Genomic DNA, 20,013 nt, shown 5'->3' with positions numbered 1-20,013 from the left:
AAGCAAGATGTGACTCCTCAGTTTGACCTTCCCTGCAATTGATGTGTAATTGTGACTTTGTAATTGTTGAAGAAAATCTGTTATGACCATAAAACAATGAAACCCTTTCTTTCTGTTTTCATGGCATCCTGTCTTTCAGCTTCAAAACCACTCATGTCTCTTTATGATTAGGTCAGTGTAATAGAATTTCGAAGAACAATTTTTAGTACATTTTTCCTTTTAACATGTGAAAGAACATCAGCAGTGCTGACACGTGAGAAACCTGAAACATTTGAAACCTTGAGACAGGTTAATCTAAGCAGTGTTTAGTCTTTCACACTAAGGCTTTTTAGAAAAGTAAAAATAACCTGATACAGTGCTTTGTTTTTCTAGCGAGTGTCTGCGCCCCACATTCACTTTTTTTCTGAGAAGGCCCCAGTAATGCATTATCACTGGCAAAGACCAATTTTCAACCACATATCTTGTCTGAAGATACAAAGTGGGTATCACTCCATGGGAATGCACCATCTTGGCTCTGTTCCCAGTGTCTCATGCGTCACACTGAATGTCTGATACCCTGATACCTACAGTACCACTTGACTGGGACAGTACAATGTTCAGTACAGTACACAGGACAGTAGGCATAATTGCTGCATATAGAGAATTAGTATGAAGAGCTACAGTATGTGTTTCATGGGATGTAAATGAGTGTAACATAAAATATGGGGCATTTGTTTAATGGTTGAAGGTGTTCAAAAAAGTTGCCTATCTGCTATAGGATGTGCATGACCTTATATGCATGAAGTCATTCTGCTGTGACAGAAAATTAATCAGTTCATGCAATGAAAGTCTTTTCTTTTCTTTTCTTTTCTTTTCTTTTCTTTTCTTTTCTTTTCTTTTCTTCGTGTGTGTGTGTGTGTGTGTGTGTGTGTGTGTGTGTGTGTGTGTGTGTGTCTGTCTGTGCATGCATAGAGAGATTTTCATGACTTGAAATGGTTTTCTATCTCATTGCACTAAATATACTTCATGGTGTACATACTATTTTGCTCATATTGTAGGACTACTCATTGAGATTCACCAAGCACAGATTAAAAAAATAGTTTAGCTGTGTATGTAAGCTTAAATTTTCTGCTTAAATGAGTATGCATGTTTGACAATTGCTTGGGCATGTCCTGCATGCTTGCTGTGGTTTCTGTGGAAACCTACTGCTCCTTACTACAAGGTTGGTCATCTCCAATCCTGATTGGTCCCTTTAATGAATCTGAGCATCCAGCCAATCCTTGTGCCTCATGTGTCTTATGAAACTAAGCTGGAGCCTCATCATCTGAGCCACAGGAGGCCTGGCCTTAGCTCTAAACTCATTGGTCCAAAAATGGTGGATTGAGGGCTTGAAATGCTGGGGGTCTTAACCCTGATGACCTCACTGCTCCTGGGCTCTAATAAGTGTTGCCTCAGTGGCAGTAACAGAATGGTTAAACATATGTCAAGGGTAATCAAGGTCCAAATGCACCTGACCTTCTGTAATCCCCTTTGAAAAGGTCCTCCAACTGTTTACCGTTGCTTGCAATGACTAGACTGCTAAAGAAGCTTCACACGGGGAGAATGGTTTATAGGACCTATTTAGCAGCACATAAAGTGTCCTATGAGCTTCATAAGATGAGAGCAAATCCCAGAAACAACAAAATGGGGCCTGTGGTCACAAAGCAGTCATTGAACCACACCAAAAGTAAAAAAAAAACATGCACGTCCCATACTCTGGTGTTTTGTGGGAAAAAAAAAATATAGTGATACATTTTAAACAATACAGCAATCTAAACAAATTCTAGGAAAAAGTGCATTTTGACCACACAATGACAAAAAATATCAATATGTCCTCCGTAGACCAACTAAAAATCTTTCATTTCTTGTCTTCTGACCCAGAACACCATTTCTGAAATGCATATTGACACAGATGGCCTTTGAGTTTTGCAAAAACACATACAACATACTGAGTTGTTTTTTTTTTCTTAAAATCTCACTTCATCCCTTACCGGTGTGATGGGAATGTCCTGTGTTACTCATCAACCATGCCACGTCTTACGTCAGCCCCTGAGACCCCTCCAGGCTAACACATTCAACCAGACCCCAGACCCCCCCACGACCCTCGGCTTCAGTGGGTCCTGTGGGGAAAGGGGGGGATGATAGACCGGCCTTTTGCATCCACTAACAGTCATTTTAATGCACTGAAGGTCAAGGGATTAACCCCGTGGGGGTCACCTCACTTACGACATACTCATAATATGGATCGTACAGCGAGGTCAGTGTAGGAGAGAGAGCTGACAGAGCCTCAGTGCGAGCCTTGCCTCCCTCCCTGCATCTCTTCAGGACGCTGCAGTCCTGCTCCTGTGTCTCAGCTTTGCAGTAAGGTCAGGATACCTCAGATGGATTAATCCACCGCATGGCCCAGGCTGACAGGCAAAATTACGACACTGAGACAAAAGGGGGGAAAACATTACAAAGCGCAGCTGTAAAACTGCCCATTTGACAAAAACACTGAGCCAGGCTTAGTCATTTAAAAGCAGCAGCATTAGTTAATAGCTTAGGAGGGATAAACATAATCATTTTCTATAAGGTAAACAGACAATTAAGTCTCAGCATTTTTTGCAAATCTAAGGCTACACTGCAGTAGTAAAGAAAATGTGTTTCTCTACTCATCTGCCTTCTTTTATTCCATGTGACTACCTCTCTGAACAATGGCTCATGAAAGCCCAGGTTACCCTGATTACACAGAACGAACACTAGACCCTTTGTTCATTCAAAATGTTTCGTCTGTCATATACCATTACATAATGGTACTCTAGATGCATTAAACAAAATCCTATTCCCTCTTTGAAATATTTGATCTGTTTTCATAGCCTGGTTGCTGTCAGAAAGACAAATCTGTCAGGGTGAATCATTTACAACTCAATTCTGTTGATACAATAATGTGCAAAGTCAAATTGAGATGCCCCATCTTATTTTACAGAAGGTTTTAAAAATTAGAACCAAAGCAAGAACAAAAAAAAAAAACAAAAAAAAAAAAAGTAGCATAAAGATAACATTTGGCACACTTTTTTTTTTACATGTAAAGGTTCTTATCAGGCTGTCTTGCTTTTTTGAGCTCGGAAGTTGAGCTAAACCCCGACACATGTCTCTGTGTCCACAGAGGAAGCCACCACATAGCTGCTAGGGAGCTCAGCCAGGGAGACATGGACAAAAAAGCCTAACTCAACAAACAGCCTAATGGCTTAACAAATGACAGCTGCCGGAGCAAAGAGTCGGTCCATTATCTGAGGCAGCTAGCTAGATAACTCATTAAGATTACCCCGAATCAGCAATTAATGAACCACCACAGACCTCACAAACAGTTTCGAATTTTTTTTTTCCTAGCAGTTGTTCTAGAACAGGCGTTGGCTCTCATTTCATTTAAATAGCTTTTCATATTATTTAAAAAATATTTTTTATTTATGCTGATGCACATCTTGAAACAAAAGGGGTGATATTTAAGCTTTACTAAACCATTCTAAACTAATTTTGAGAACTGTAACCTGAGAAATATTACTTTTAGTCAAGGGTAAGGTTTTTATGGTTTGGAGATTTGCGTATTTTCTTCTGCCCATATGAGGAGAGAGAATCAAGGAGGGCTTATGATATCATAAATGAAAGGAAAAGAGATCTTACATAATTATTTATATTGTTAAACATTATATATTTCTGTAAATGGTGTTCAATAATCTGGTTTATGTATTCTCTTTTCAGTAAGCATTACATTGTTCAATATTTACAAAGAGTGAAGTGATTAGGGATCTATCTGTCTGGGGTGCCTGAAACACATTTAGGGTTAATATCCAAAACATATCGTCCCCTGTCAGTAGGAGAACCCACAGAAATCTTCTTTTCCAGGAATTCTGTGCCTGTTTATTTGAAGTTGCAAGTATCCTGATAACATAGTCAGCATAATCAACATTAATCAGCATTCACCTTTAGGGGTGCTGTATTGAGAGATAATGAGAGTGAGAATGTTGGTAAAAGGCACAGTTTAAACCAGCCCTAAGATGTTTAGAGGAGGAGGGATCTAAGGATCATCTGTGTACCAAAGAGAGGAAGAAAGGATCAGAGAGTGGGTCTTAAAGTCTTGTCTTTTGAGTCGCGACCTTTGTTCTGCTCGGTGGAGTCAATGTTCTCTGGCTCCTCTTATGATCATTGTCGTGGGAGCAGGCTTGTAAGAAAAATGGACTCTATCCTCCCACCCTCTTCCCTCTTAACATCCTCCGCTGTAAGATGGCCACCTGAAAAAGTCTAGATTTTATGAATATGTGGGCTGCATTGATACCTTAGTAGGAGGTTTTAATGTTGTAATCAGAGTTGTAATCAGCTGTGGCTGATGAAGTCTCTGTTCAACTTTCCCTACAAGGCTGGATTTGTTCAGACCTAAATCCAAGTCCTGGAACTTTACAGAATGATCAAGAGAAAGACAAAGGGTCTAGGCAAGGGCATCATGAATGTACACTTCAACATTTGTTAAAACTCCATTTCCGCAAGTTCTAATGTGAGGTAAATGCTAGGCTTTTGAGCTGAAGTTAATGTGCATATGCTGTGCAATTTAAGACACTCAGAGAAGAATGTAGATCAGGTTGCTGGGGAAGCAACATGAAACGGTTTGTAAAGGAATAATCTGTCTATAATCTGTTATTAAACACCTGCCTCTGTGTAAGACAGGCATATGGTTGCAGACAGGTGATAACAGTTTGGGCCAAATGTTCTATAATTATAATTAATAATTAGATATTATTTTCATAAGAATTTCTAAGAACCTCTATTTCATTTATATGTCCTAAACCAGGATTTTATTCCGCCATGTAAATGATGAACAACCCTGCTGATACAATAGGTATTGAGAGATCAAGCGTTGTTGCCACACCCTGGTCTGCACCCAGTCATATAACGTGGTGGCCGAGTGCCGCAGGGCGTGGAGCAGGACGCACAGTCTTCCTCGCCATGGACGAACATTTAATTGAAACACAAAGACAGTGGCACTCACATGTATCACAAACAATGAACGCAACATGGTTAACACTGAAGAAACACAATGAACAGGATACATTTAACAACGACAAGAAGAACATTTAACATTAACATTAACATTAACACGATATATTAACACATTACGTCAACAATAATCGACAACACTGCAACTGCAAACAATGACAAGAGTTTAAATACACAAAGACTAACACAATACAGGTGTGGCTACGAACAGGATCCTCCCACTGCACGTGGCAGGCCAAACCACATAACTCACGGGAGGCGAGTCAGGAATCTGCTCACACCAGTACCAATCACGCTTCACAACTACTTCCTTGTTCACGTTCACTAGTGTATGAATCATTGCCTTCACCTGTTCCCCATTCCTCTGCTCCTATTTAAACCCCCACAGGTGCATTTCTCCAGTATCCATTCAGCCTGAAGAACCTGAAGCTCAGTGCTCTTCCAAGCCTTTTGAACTGGACTCACTCGCACATCTATTGAGCCTCACTTGATCTCTCACTTATTGGTCTGCTTTTACACTTCTCAAAACATTGTTTTGTTTGTTAACTCCAGCCACTGGCTCCTTCTCTCATGTCTTGCTCCTGTGGTCAGTGATGTCTCAGCTGTAAAGGACCTGTTTGAGATACATACTTTACAAGTGAGCACTAGTTAGTTGGTGTGAAGTAAAATACATCCAGAAATGGTCATCTTATTGTGATGTATCATATGCAAAAGCAGATCATAAGCAAATATCAGTACGATGTATTGAAGGGCTATATAGAACTTAAGAAAAAAGCAAACATTATTGCCTTAACCCAATTTCTGTATAAACAAAGAGTAAAGTCATTGTCAAAATGTATAAACGAATTCTGTATCAAGTCACAAAATTAATCTGTTTCTTGAGGCCCGGCAGTTAGTGTAAAAGGACACAGCTATTATCAGTATTATGTCTAAAAGTATGTATCGCTATATGTCCAGTTTTTCTGCCAGGAAGCTACTGCTGGAAGCTTCTGGAACCTACTGCTTGTGTGGAGCTTCACATTTGGCCCAGTTAAGTCAGATTCCAGGTTTGTTTCCTTTTCAGTTCTCAGTGTATGGGTTACAGATTATATTTTTTAAAATAACTGTTTGTGTAGTTAAGGACTTTGGCTCATAAGGTATGACAATGTTTTGTTTTTTTTGTCATATGCAAAATATAGCATCTCTTAAGGATTTTTTTTATTTAAAATTTTTTTCCTACCTCTTTTTTAGTGTCAATCGGTTCTGTCTTAGATAGTGTTATAGTCAGAACCAGTAGTCTGGAGACCAAAGGGTACTGACATTTCATTTACGCATACAAATCCCTCCACTTCAGATACTCTAAAGCTGTCACATTGACCTATTTTATGTGTTTTCAAGCAGGATATTGGATCAGGATATTCACCTATGCACTCCTGAACTTTAACCTGAGTACCAGTTAGAGGTCACCATATTGTTCTTTATTTAGTAAACCCAGGCTGAGTGGTAAAAGGTTTGTTTCTGGGTTTCTGAGCAAGATAACAATCTTTGGTCTTTTCTAGTGCACAGTAAGCATGCAGACAGATACACAGTAACAATGCAAAGATACAAAACCTTGTGTGTTACAGAAAGTTAAATAAGTGGTATTGCTGCACATGTATTAAACCATCAAAACTATCAACATAAATGGTACCATTTACAGTCTGAGGTACCAGTGAATGAGTGCTGATATTTCAATCCTTTCAGTATAAGATTTATACTATACTACTGTTAAATACTCCATGTACTCTTGACATGTTGTCACCTTCTTTTAAATTATATTACGTATATGTAGCCATGAAACTACAATGTCTCTCTCTCTCTCTCTCTCTCTCTCTCTCTCTCTCTCTCTCTCTCCCTCTCTCTCTCTCTCCCTCCCTGCAGTCCTTGTGCAGTCCTTGTTCCTCTGTTTCTCACCTCTTCTTTATTAAACACTAAAAGTGTCACATTCCTCCTACAGTTGTTATGGAGAGAAAGTCTCTGCGAAATATTAGCTTCGCTCAGACTTGGCCCTTGTCTAATTAGAGGACAAGGCTTATATTTCAGAATCACTTTTTTGGTTAGTGTCTTGTCAGACCACCATGCCCAGGTCATATAGGCCTGTAGACCATCCCACACAACAGCACATCACACAAGCCAAAGTTTGAATGGAGCGTTAAAAAACTCACCAAAAAAAACCCTAAACTGTGTCATTCTCTGAATAAGTACTTCAGCGAGCCGGTCGAGCATGAGACAATAACTTGATACTGATATCACAAATGTGGCCAAACTTAGTAGGGTGTCCTCTGTGCAGACCAAAAACAGGATTATCATCTCAGTGATCTTAAAAGGAGCACAGACACAAATAACAGAAGCATTAATGATAGACATCTAAGTGTCCAGACTATCAAATTAGAGCTAATCCTGAAGTCCCACAGTGTTTGTTTGGTTTGTGAGATTAAGGCCTCAAAGGATGGAGATGCCAGTGCTTGTGCTGTTTCAGCTCTTTTGAAAAGACTTCTTATGGATTTATGTCCCTGTCTGTTAGAGATGATGGTAATTTGGGTAGGCCGAGGTCTTACATACTGCTGAGTGCATATACATGGTAAAGTTGTATTTTTAAAACTAGAAAGATCTTCCAATTGATTTTAGTAAAACAGATGTCCTATAAGTACTTTTTTGTGGTAATGAAGAATTGTAGTAGATATTTAAATAGAATATCTGTGTGAGTTCACCCATCTATCTATTTACCACACTTCGTTAACCTTATGAACCTTATGGTGACTTAAATTAAATGACATATAGATGAATGCTACAGCAGTATAATGGCAGTGGCTGTGCTGATAACCCAATATTCCTAGAAGAGGAAACTGCATTCAGTGACTCATAGCCATATATACAGCTGATTACCTTGCATGTCATCTGGAGATGGAAAATCAAATAGTCCTGCCATCACAATGTTCCAACTTGTGTTAGTGATGAGTCCTGGCCATAGACAGTGCATGCACTGTGGTGGAATTCACTCCTGCACTGCTCAGGAAGAAAGGGCGAAGAGCACATCTATGTCTCGTAAATCTCTCATACTTCCCATTTATGTATCACTTGGGAGAGCATGCGATTCGGCAGGCCCGAATCAAGCACATTTCCAGCCGTGAGCCTTGTGCAGGTGTATGGTTGAGCAGGCATGTTCCACGACTTCACCAATTAGCTATGCTCCAGTACTGTCTCGGTCAGAGGCCAATGGAGTGCCTTTAGTCACCCTCCATTACCCTGTTTCAGTACATCAAACTGCAGTTGCCAAGACATTAATGTGCCTTCTAATAAATATATCGTGTTCCTATTACTCTGCACATAAGAAACTGATTGTAACACCACATCATGGGGGCTGTGAGAGAATGGAGGGGTGAACATCTCTACTCAAAAGATAAATGCCATTTGAAGTTATCGTGTTGAACCTTCAGCTTAACAATGAAGAGAGTGGCTACCATGTGTAAACAACCTGGAGATTAGTGGAACTAGTAAGATAGCAGGGGTTCAAAGCTAGAACAGAAGATCAACAATCACATAGGAGGGATGAAAGAGGTGGTGGGTCTTACCGAAAGGAAGGGCAATCACCTGCCTCTGAGCTGGCTCGCTGTCAGATGTGGGCCATGCAGGCTGATTTGTGTCTCCCTTGCATTCATGTAGTCAGGCCCACATTGTCACACCTGAGGCTTTCAGCACCTCTACGGTCCATATTTAGGATCAGAGAAGCAGTGGAGATGGTAAATGTGGGATTACTGCCGGTAGTCCACCCGAATTTATATCTTATGAAGATTCTGGCTTTATACACAGGAACTTAAAAACCTATATATCAAATTGAGGTGCAAGCAAGTAGCTCACTCAAAAACATCAGTGCAAATTGTTTCCTGATTGACTTGCCCATAAAGACTTGAAAGATCTATGGCTTAGAGAAGAGTTTCACAGTAGTGGGCCATGCTACAAAGTTCTTTCAGAGCAGGCTTCCTTTCATATCCTCATCTCTCATTTAGACTTCGAAAACCTCAGCAAACACAACACAGAACTGCAGCGTTTGATTAATGAGTCTTTTATTGACATGCTTCCTTACATGTGGTTTGGCCATTGTATTACATGTGGTTAACCAAAATAGATCTTAGATCCAGGAGTCTGTGGCTTCCATTTTAATTCTATTTGTGACAATTGTCATTCCACAGTAATAGAGTGTCATATTGAAGTCTGTCATTAACAAGTTTTTTCCTCATCAAGTTTGAATAAAAGGCTTTAAAAATAAGCAGTACATCAAAGTAAATGTTTGGAGCTCATTTAGTGATCTGTTTTGATAAAGCACATCACCAAAGCCTTTTTTTAACTGGAGAAAGATGTGTTTGATGTGAATGGGATTCTGTGTGAAAGGACATGGCTGTAGTGTGCAGTGTTTGTGAAAAATGTTGTATGAAGTAACACAGGAACATAAGTCAATATACTGAAAATGTTCTTTGTTAATAAAATCCACTGACAAAAACATTTCACCAGAAATGATGAAGTTTAGACACTTTTACTAGTAACTATTTGGGGGACCCTATTTTAAATAATACATTCAAATTTGTATTTTCTAGAGTTAAAATATTCATAAGTATGTTTTCAAAAAAAATGTCAGTGCTGCATGGAACCACAGCAAGCACGGTTTCTTCACACAGGCCACATTACAGCTCCCGACCTTTAGAAATGACATTTGTTCGCCAGAGCAGGGTTAGAAAAAGGAGCATTTAGTTTTGGGTTCATTTGGGGATAGCCAAAGTGCGCTGCTCTAAAATATTAATGCTTAAGGACATGCAAATGCTTGGAAAGCCATTCATTGCGCTATCAGATGTGATACGTGTCAAGGGATCCTGTTGTTTGGACTCAGAGCTATTCTTATTTCTGTGACCTTATCATAACATGATATTCAGAAAAGCACAGTCAAAGCGTCTCTGTTCATTTGCAGGGGTTTCATCCAGTTATAAGGCCACAAAGAAATGCTTGAAACACATGTCAGAAAACAAGCATGTCAGTAACCCCTCTGCGCTACACTGACAATGCACGGCACCTCATTTGGCCCCTCCTGTGCCCTTTTACGACCTGGTGCATGTTTGTCATCAACCCATAGTGGGCAGATCGTGTCTGAGATTCTCACCTTGGGAGACTGCGAGTGGTCAAGGCTGTGTCAGGGAAGCACACGGTTCACACCAAAACCTGAAGGAAAGGCCTCGTCACCAACAACTACCGATGAGTTCCCTCCGGCTGTAAAACTACTCGCCTTCAGTCGTGAGCCTAGAAGCAGAGGTGATCATTTAGACGACACTACTCACATTTCTCAGTGTGGCAATATAAGAGCAAAATTGCCCCCCATAAACCATGTGGGCTTTAAGACGGGGAAAGTGATGACAAAGTCCCTGCTGATCTCTCTGAGCTGACTGAAGCCATTAGCTTTACAGCTGGCTTGCTGTTTCAGTGGAAATATGCTCAGTGGCTCACGTACGTTATTGCAACCGGTTGCCCAGGTGGGTATTGATACTGACTCAAAGTAGGCCAGTCGTAGATTTGACTCTAAGGCTTAGGCTTTGTTCACCATTTGCCTAGTCTCTGTGCTGCTAATCTGATATCAAGCTGGAGACACCAGCCTGCACGACACTGACTCCCCTGCCTTCCGAGAGACACCCGCCCCTTTACCCCACTCTCCCACTGTCAGCTGTACTGACTGATATCTTGAGCGGTTGCTAGGCCACAGGGGACCAGGTGTCCGCTGGTTCCAGTGCAGCTGCGCTACGTGCCGTGCCGCTCACACCACCTCACTGGCAGTGCACGGCCCTGGCAGCACACAGCACTGGCCGAACGGTGAGCCATTGTTTGACTTGGCAGAGATTAGGGCCTCCCTGGGGTCATGCTACAAAGGAGTCTCTGTTATTCACAGGAGTGCTTATTATTGAAAAATTACCCAGAGGGTGAAAAAAAATGAGGCCGGCAGAATGCTGTGTGAATTATTTTGAGCCAATGACAGCTGCTTAGTTGCTTTAATCACTGTATGATAGAATGGATTCCTATGGGCAAGTCTCATGGAAATAAGTGAGCTTTTAGAACAATGTGAAACAGTAATCAAGCCGTTTAAAGGGAATTACACTCATAACCCATTTCTCACTTGACTGCCCCTGTTAATATATAGATCATTCCTTCTTATGCCTTTCTTTTTACTTAGATGCTTACCATTAATGAAGATTTCAAAGTATATCGTAGGCTGGCACTTAGTAATTCTCTTTTATTTAAAAAAAAAATTAAAAAGTGCAAAGTATCTGTATTCCCTGTGAATGTGCAACTCTACAGGGCCTTCACATAGCACGGGTTTTCTGCATCATGTAAAATTCTGATGTTCTGTAATGGGTCTAAACAAAGATCAAAGCAGTATATGCTTGTGGTCCCAGAGCCTGATAACTTTTCTGCATATAATCTAAACTTCATCTACACAGGAAAAGAAACTTATGCCAACATCCCACACTGAAGTCTACAAAGACCATTCATGTTTTGTTTTGTTTTTTGCTGTCATCCCACAAAAGACCTCAAATTTACTCTATTGTGAACATCTTAGGGTTTCTGGTTTTTAAAAGTGTCAAGATCAAAAGGATTCTTTTACAATACATGCTTTTTCTTATTGCTGAGGAAACCATAAGATTGTAATGTTGCAAAGCAATTACAGTAATCAAGAACAAGCCCTATAACCCATGGATGTCTACTGAGACTTTGAGGAGTTAACCACAGACATTAAAAAAAAAAAACCTGATGATAAAGAAGTGTTCATAAAAATGTGATCTTCTCTTTGCAATGGAGTAAACAGAAAGTTAGACTCTATCTGTTCAAAGACTCTGGAGATTGAAAAATTGAAGGGAGTTGTTCTGGAGCATGTGTTGAGAGAGAGAGAGAGAGAGAGAGAGAGAGATAGATAGATAGATAGATAGATAGATAGATAGATAGATAGATAGATAGATAGATAGATAGATCAATCTGCCTTATTAAAGGGATTTTAATAAGAGATATGCGCTATTAAAGAGACTTTAAGGCAAACATGCTCTAACATGGTTTTACACTATGACTCTCTCTTTAAAATCTGCTTGCAAAATTTACCTTAAAACATTATGTAGCACCAAAAAGTAAACAATAAAAAATGAACTACAAAAAACAAAAAAGTATGAGTTCAGAATGGGCAGGTGCTGTGTATCACCACACCTCACAACCAGGCTCTCAACAGGGCGATTTCAGGGCTGGTGTGGTTTACCACAACTTTGCTTATCACATTGTGAGTAACTGGCTGCCCTGGTTGAGCACTGTCTCGCAGTGGGCCTCGGCCGGCTTGGCGCTCTTCTCCCCCAGCCGGGGCCACTCTGAAAGCCTGGCCGAGCTGACCCCAGCCCCTGGGCATTGTTCACAGAGCTTGGTATTCTCCTCGCCACATGCTCCAGCCGGCTGAAGGATGGGCTTTCAGGACCGTGTCCCACCGCTTGTCCGATTCAAACCCTCCTCCCTCTAGGCTCTACACTCCATTCCGCCTTCACCAAGTCCTAACCCTGAGGCTCTTTCCCTTAGACAAGAGCAATAATTCTTAAAGGGTCTTTATTGTCCTGAAGCTTTTTTTTTTAAAAATCCTATCTCCTAGTTTTGTGCTCTAACTGCTCTCTCTCTCTTCTCTTAACTTGCCTGTACCTTTCGCTCCCATTAGCCGGAATAGCACCATGCATGTCAAGTGTCATCATTTAAGAAAGGCCCTTTCAATGGGAGGCCCTCTCTGGGCTACAATGCCCCCTCTTCAGCTGAGGAAAGTAGTCAGAACCTGTCAATCATGGCATGGCCTAATTCTGCTAGTGAGCGTGGAGAGTATGACCTCATAATAGCAGGCTGGTTAGGATAATCCCCAAGCATCACATAGTAGGAGTTATTGATTTATGGTCTATTTTCTCACATTATAGTGAGGTATGCTCTCAAAATGTTTGTGTGTTGCAATCTAGAGTGGCATCCAAGCTGACCGTACATTTGATTTGGTACCAGCTTGGCTGTCCCCTTTGGTTTATCAGTTTCTGTCACTGACAGAGGTATGTGCCTCATCAGGACTCTGTGTCTAAGATAAATACGGAGGCAGTTTACTGACAGCACTTGAGGCTATGAAGGACCAGCCTCATTTACAGAATCCAGTCATTACCATAAATGCTTCTTTGGTGTAATGTACAATTATAAGCTTTCCAAATGTCTACTTATAAACCCTTTTGTCACAAGTTAAAAGGCCTAAAAGACAAAAATATTTCACATCTATTTTAGGTTTAAACTTTTCACAAACTGCTGAATTTCTTTAGGCTTGTCCAAGGTACAAGTATATTTGTTCAAGAGTACACACACACACACACACACACACACACACACACACACACACACACACACACGCACACAAATACACACACCATACAACATATTTTGAGCCTGTGTGTTCCAAATGACTTATGGCATGTGTTCACAGGTAATGATCCCTTGATTGCTGCATAGCTCAGACAGAGTGTGTTCATAGCCAATCAAGAAGTCCTGCATCTCCAACTTTGCTGTATGCCTGCCAAGGGGCCCAGGTGCAGACAAGGGGCTCTGACCCCCATGGGCCACACTGGACCTAGCCTGTGTTTATTGATATGTCCCACTCTGAGGTCTGGACCCTGCCTGAATTGTGTCATCACAGGTACAGGCAGCTTCCAATGCCAATTAAAATGTCCCTCTAGTTCTGAATGTGGCGAGATTAGAGGAGATATCTGTCACAATGGCTCTGATGGAATCTCAGCAAAGTATTTTTGTTGCAAGCATGACAATGCATAAAGAAAACAAGAACATACTTTTATCTTACATTTTCTAAATAAATAAAAAAGCTAAGAATACGTCATCAGCATTCCAGGTATCATGAAACAACAACAACACTGACAATAAATGTCGTCATAGTATATAGTAGATATTTTATCAAGGGTTAAAGCTGGAAGCCAGAGAATTGAGTAACCGATGGCTTCTCGCTTCATGCTAAATAAGATGGATTACTTTGACACATAAAATGTTACATGATGAATTGGTTCCTGTAACATCTGTAACACCTGGAAGCATTGTGACACTGGTATGACGATGGTGGCATTTCATCGCAAAATCAGAAGAGAGGTTGTTTCCGGGTCACTGCATTCTCCAGATCTGAACACTTTCTCAGGCCACTGTTTCCTACTTAACATATTAAGCAGATCATTTCTGCTGGCCAAGCATTTAGATGTGATCTCCAGAAAAACTAAAAGAAACTTTTAAAGCAGCTGGGCAGAACTGCATATGCTGGCTGAAAAGCATTTTGTGACTCCCAGCACAGGTTGGCTTAAGCTGCTTTAATGAGATGCGCTATACTGCACGCCCAGGCGACCGCCTTCCTGACTGCTGGGCTCACTCCTGCCGGGGGATTAGTGGAGCACACTCAGGCTCTCACCCACCCATGCTGGAGCCCCATCCTGCTGCAGCAAGTCCCGCATCTTGGCTGAGCGCAGGACTGGCAGGGAGGGCCCAGAGAGGGCTCCGTCAGGAATGCAGGGCTAATCTTCAGGTGCTGGAGTAAATTCCAAGCCACTCCCACCAACTGTCTTGGATAATAGCCTTTTGTTCATTTGTATGACATCAAATGTCAGGAGTCATATGTTGACTTATCTGCCCCTGCAGCCAGATGTTCCATCATGTAAATAAATTTCTTAAATGCCTTTGCTTTTGTTTCCAGTATGCCTGTGTTTTTCTGTGTTTGGAGCCCGTGACTTCACAAAACCTGACAATCAATGCAAGCAGCTGAGATAAAGACCTCCTTCCATATCCATAGGGCCCCTACGAACCTTCAACCCTGGTCCCCGCAGGTGGGTCCGACTGATAGGAATAGTGGCCATCAGACAAGTGTAGCCCCGGGATGGACCCAGGGCTACAATGTGCTTACAAAGTGTCGATGATCAATCCTCAAAGGGGTAATGTGTTTATTATGGCCCTCTCATCTCCCTTCCGGCTGTGGTTATGTCTGCGACCTATGTGGTAGTGGAATGAGGATGAGTAAATTCTTTGTGTGACTCATGCAGCTTTTATGGAGAGCAGCGTTCTTTCCCACATCTCCTTGTATTGCTGTCAAAGCCTTTTCACGTGTGTGTGTGTGTGTGAGTGCGTGTGTGTGTGCATGTGTATATGTGGTTTGTGGCCAGGGTCTTTGTCTATATGAATGAGTAATGTGTGTGTTTTCGTGTGTTTGTGTGTGTGTGTGTGTGTGTGTGTGTGTGTGCACGCACGTGCTTGTGCATGTAAACACGTGTGCCAGTGCTTGCGTGTATTGTTTTCACTGCAGAACATCTGCAGTGGCATGTCCCCCGCCCTACTTAATCAAAATGACTCACTCTCCATCGCGTTGTCCATGCCTGGGACAGGACCTCAAGGTTCCGTGTCAGGACCAAGCCTTGACACACCCTGCAGAAAGATCCACTTACGCTTTCGCCTAAGAGCACTACACCACATTGTATAAGGCAACATTGCATGGACAAGCAAACGCAACCCATTCCACTTAGCTGAATTGTAAACACAATCCAAGCGGATGATTTAGAGCTTTACATGGTAAACGCCTCAAATTAGTTCACGCCTGTAGTACCCATAGCATGAGGGGCACATTTTTTGGGTATACAGCTCATGTCATCTTCATAGCACTGAAAAAAAGGGGTTTTAAACATGTAGTTTGTTAATCCCAGCTGGGAGATGTTTATTGGAAAACTGGTGGACGACACGATTCCAAGAGCCACCATCAAGATGTTTCCCAACCAGAAGCCCTGGGTGGACAAAACCATCCGTGAGGCTCTGCACTCTCACACTGCTGCCTACAACACGGGAACATGGACGAGTACAAGACTGCAGCATATAGAGTGCGGTGAGAGAGGCGAAGCGGTGCTATGGGAGGAAACTAGAGACACAGTTCCAGCAGAGTGGCTATAGATCCCTGTGGCAGGGACTATGGACGATCACGGACTACAGGAGCCCACCTTCCAGGCTGATGAGCGCGGATGAGTCTCTGGTGAACGTGCTAAACACATTCTTCGCTCATTTCGAGGCTACATCTAGCAGCGCTAATGATAGCAGCGCTAATGCTAACAGTGCTAGCCCTAACAATGCTATCGGCTCATCCAACGGCACCAACGGCGCATACGTAATGCCCACCATAAGCCAGTGCATCATAGGCCCTCATCATTACGGAGAGTGACGTGTGGAGTCTGTTCAAAAGAGTGAATACCAGGAAGGCGGCAGGACCAGATGACATCTGCAGAAGAGTCCTCAAAGCCTGAGCAGACCAGCTAGCCCCAGTATTCACCGACATCTTCAACCTCTCCCTGACACTCGGTATCATCACATCCGGCTTCAAGCGATCCACCATCATCCCCGTCCTGAAGAAACCTCGACCTTCCGGCATCAACAACTACTGCCCTGTTGCCCTCACATCGGTCGTGATGAAGTGCTTTGAAAAGCTAGTCAGAGACTTTATCACCTCTTTACTGCCAGCCTCCATGGACCTACTGCAGTTTGCATACTGCCACAACCACTCCACTGATGATGTAATTGCACATCTGCTTCACACCACACTGACCAACCTGGACAAAGAGAGGGGTAATTATGTTAAAATGCTGTTTGTTGACTTCAGTTCAGCATTTAACACTATCATACCCTCCCTACTCACTACTAAGTTGGAGGATCTAGGACTGCATCCATCCCTGTGTGACTGGATCTCCATCTTCCTAACAGACAGATCACAATCAGTACAGGTAGGCAACTGTGTCTCATCCACCCTCACCCTCATCACTGGAGCTCCTCAGGGTTGTGTCCTAAGCCCCCTGCTCTACTCACTATATGCCTATGACTGCACAGCCACTTCCAGCTCTAGCATCATTGTCAAGTTTGCTGACGATACCGTCGTCATGGGCCTGATCTCGGACAATGACAAGAGGGCCTACCTGGAGTAGATTAAACACCTGGAGAACTGGTGCCAGGAAAATAATCTCCTCCTGAACATCAGCAAGACAAAGGAGCTGATCGTGGATTGCACCAAGAGCAGGAGTGGCACTACCAACCTGTGAGGATCAACAGGACCATGGTGGAGAGAATAGACAGTTTCAGGTACCTTGGAGTTCATTTCACAGGACCTGTCCTGGTCCTGCCACACCAACTCCCTGGCAAAGGCTCATCAGTATCTTTACCACCTCAAACGCCTAAGAGATTTCAGACTGCTCTCCAAGGCGCTGTGGAACTTCTACACCTGCACAATCGAGCGCATCCTCACAGGGAACATCACAGCCTGAATTGAGAATAGCACCAAGCAGGACACATAAGCACTCCAGAGTGTGGTGTGTTCAGCAGAGCGCATCATTCATACAGAACTTCCTGACCTGCAGACCATCTATCACAAGCGGTGCCAGACCAAAGCCAGGGGGATTGTGAAGGACCCCACCCATCCCAACAATAGGCTTTTCTCTCTGTTGAGGTCAGGGAAGCGCTTTCGCTCCCTGAAGACCAACACAGAGAGACTGAAGAGGAGCTTCTTCCCGCAGGCCATTTGGGCCCTGAATCAGGGCAACTGATGAACTCTGGGGACCACTGTGTGCACTGCGTATGATGTCAATAACATCATAAAAAGTCTGCAATAACTGTAAATTGTAAACTGTAAATTGTAAATTGCAACTGTTAATTGTACATTTTGTATATGCGCATATACTCATATACATATACATTGTACATTGTGTATATATACATATTGTATTGTACATATATTGTATCCCTGTATCTCCTCAGCTCAGACAGAGCAGTCACAAAAGCATTTCACTGCGAGTTATACTATGTATGACTATGTACATGACAAATAAAACTTTGATACTTGAAACTTGAGTGAGACTTGGTTTATAAATCCCAGGTGGGAGTGAGATGGTTTGTAAATCTCAGGTTGGAGTGAGAATTGGTTTATATATCCCAGGTGGGAGTGAAATGGTTTGTAATTCCCAGATGGGAGTGAGAACTGGTTTATAAATCCCAGGTGGGAGTGAGACATTTTGTAAATCCCAGCTCAGAGTGAGAATTGGTTTGTAATTCCCAGAGGGAAGTGAGAATTGTTTTCTAAATCCCAGGTGGGAGTGAGACGGTTTGTAAATCCCAGCTGGGAGAAAGATTTGGTTTATAAATCCCAGGTGGGAGTGAGACGGTTTGTAAATCCCAGATGGGAGTGAGACTTGACAGTGGTTTGTAAATCCCAGCTGGGAGTGAGACTTGGCTCTGGTTTATAAATCCCAGGTGGGATTGAGGCTAGGCAGTGGTTCAGGATTTTGGTTACAGCAGATTGGGATATAAACAAGTGGGTTCACAGGCTTATTATGGAGGCCACCATCTTATGAATGAAAGAGGCAGGGCGGAGGTTTTGGCACAGAAGTTCACAAGATTGCACAGCCTCTGGATCTACTACACGACTGCATGGGTACCTGGATATTCTGAATCCAAACAAAAGGATACAGTTAAAAAGAGACATGTCTCTGCTTTTGTGGACACATTTTATGATGAACCCCCACCACTTGCCACCCCGCCCAAAAGACAATGATCTCTTATATTCAGTATCTGAGTAGCTTTCTGCTCCCTGTCCTGATCCTTACGGAGTTTCTGTCTCTGTTTGCTCCTCTTAAATTGTTACCTGCACGGCAGTGCTTGCCACAGCTCTCTGGAATGTTCAGAATGCACCTGAATATGTCAACAATCAGTGTGTTTACAGGACTTTGAATAACACACACACACACACACACACACACACACACACACTCACACAATGGGCTCCGTGGGATAACAGAGGCTTTTGTTGGGTGCGTGCGGCATGTCTCCAGCTCTGCAGAGGAGAAAAAGCTTAAGATCTTATCACAGCCTGGGCATCGCTGTCAGAAGCATCGGAGAATCCCACGCCGTGTGTGGCTCTTGTCCCTTCCCCGACTCAGCGCCCCGTGAAATTCATTTGAGTCAAGTGTGAACCGCAGACTTTGATTCATGTTCTGTCCCCCAGGGAGAGGCATGCGGTCTGCACCCAGCCCAGCAATTTGATTTGGTGGCCTTTTCTCAGGACCGCGCTTGATGCTAGTCCAGCAAACATCTGCATACCCTCCTGGGAGCCTTATCTCCTTGTGCTAGATCAGATATAAGACAGAAGGTAAATGTTCACTAGAGACACCAGTTCCTCCAGGAACTTGTACTTGTCCACTGAAAATGCTTAATTTTCTCTCAAATTGTTTTGGAGTGAGATGCATGAGATGTCAAGGTCACAGACATGCAAAATGAGGTTTCTGCCACTTGGAAACTACAGGTTGTATACAGTTTGCCTGTTTCATGTATATTTAATCTATAAGATACACTTTTTAAAATTATATATTAGACATAAAAATAACAAAATTCTTGGGCATATCTAGAGTATATCTACTCCCTAAAATCACTGTTAAGGTATATATATTGATAGATATTGAGGGCATACCTTTTAAGGTTTTCGTTCAGTTCAGAGCGGTCAATGCTCCATTTATTCATCCAAGCTCAGGCCTTTCTATGAGAGGGGCAGAGGAAGGGGGAACTCTTCTATGAGGTCAGCCAGCCTCGAACTGACATTCAGATACCACAGTTTGTCACATGTTGATGTTACGGGCTGGCGTTACCCTGAGACATGCTTTGATAATCAAGGCTGTGTGTTCCAGAAATGCTGCTGCCTTTCAAAGGGAAAAAAAAATGAAGGTAACTAAAAAAAAAGATATCTGTAACTTTCTCCTTCTCTTACTCAGGGTCATTCCTTTGGTCCTGAGTTGGAAATCTCACTCTCAGAGTTGAAGAACTTGACAACGCTCTCTCTCACCATGTGATCGGGTTGCCTCT

At 42.4% G+C, this 20,013-nt stretch overlaps 1 protein-coding gene and 1 long non-coding RNA gene across 5 annotated transcripts in view; one reads left to right on the top strand and one right to left on the bottom strand.

Moving 5' to 3' along the window:
• LOC113592192 (uncharacterized) overlaps positions 1–20,013 on the top strand; it is a 55,917-nt gene that overhangs the window by 20,023 nt on the left and 15,881 nt on the right. The window lies entirely within an intron of this gene.
• inhbb (inhibin subunit beta B) overlaps positions 1–20,013 on the bottom strand; it is a 42,322-nt gene that overhangs the window by 10,836 nt on the left and 11,473 nt on the right. For 2 of the 4 annotated variants that reach the window (XR_014125392.1, XR_014125391.1), the window contains 2 exons: positions 10,214–10,350; positions 8,637–8,765 (listed from right to left, as the gene is read on the bottom strand). The gene's annotated coding sequence lies outside the window, so the exon portion shown is untranslated. Of the gene's footprint in view, positions 1–8,636; positions 8,766–10,213; positions 10,351–19,671; positions 19,691–20,013 lie in introns of those variants that run through there. The other 2 variants (XR_014125394.1, XR_003412284.3) reach the window with 2 other exon arrangements.

Source organism: Electrophorus electricus, chromosome 9, assembly GCF_041902795.1.
Source record: "Electrophorus electricus isolate QZ-2024a chromosome 9, ASM4190279v1, whole genome shotgun sequence".
NCBI classification, from domain to species: Eukaryota; Metazoa; Chordata; class Actinopteri; order Gymnotiformes; family Gymnotidae; genus Electrophorus; species Electrophorus electricus.
Note: the sequence above shows the minus strand (reverse complement) of the source record. Positions and strands in the feature narration are given on the sequence as shown.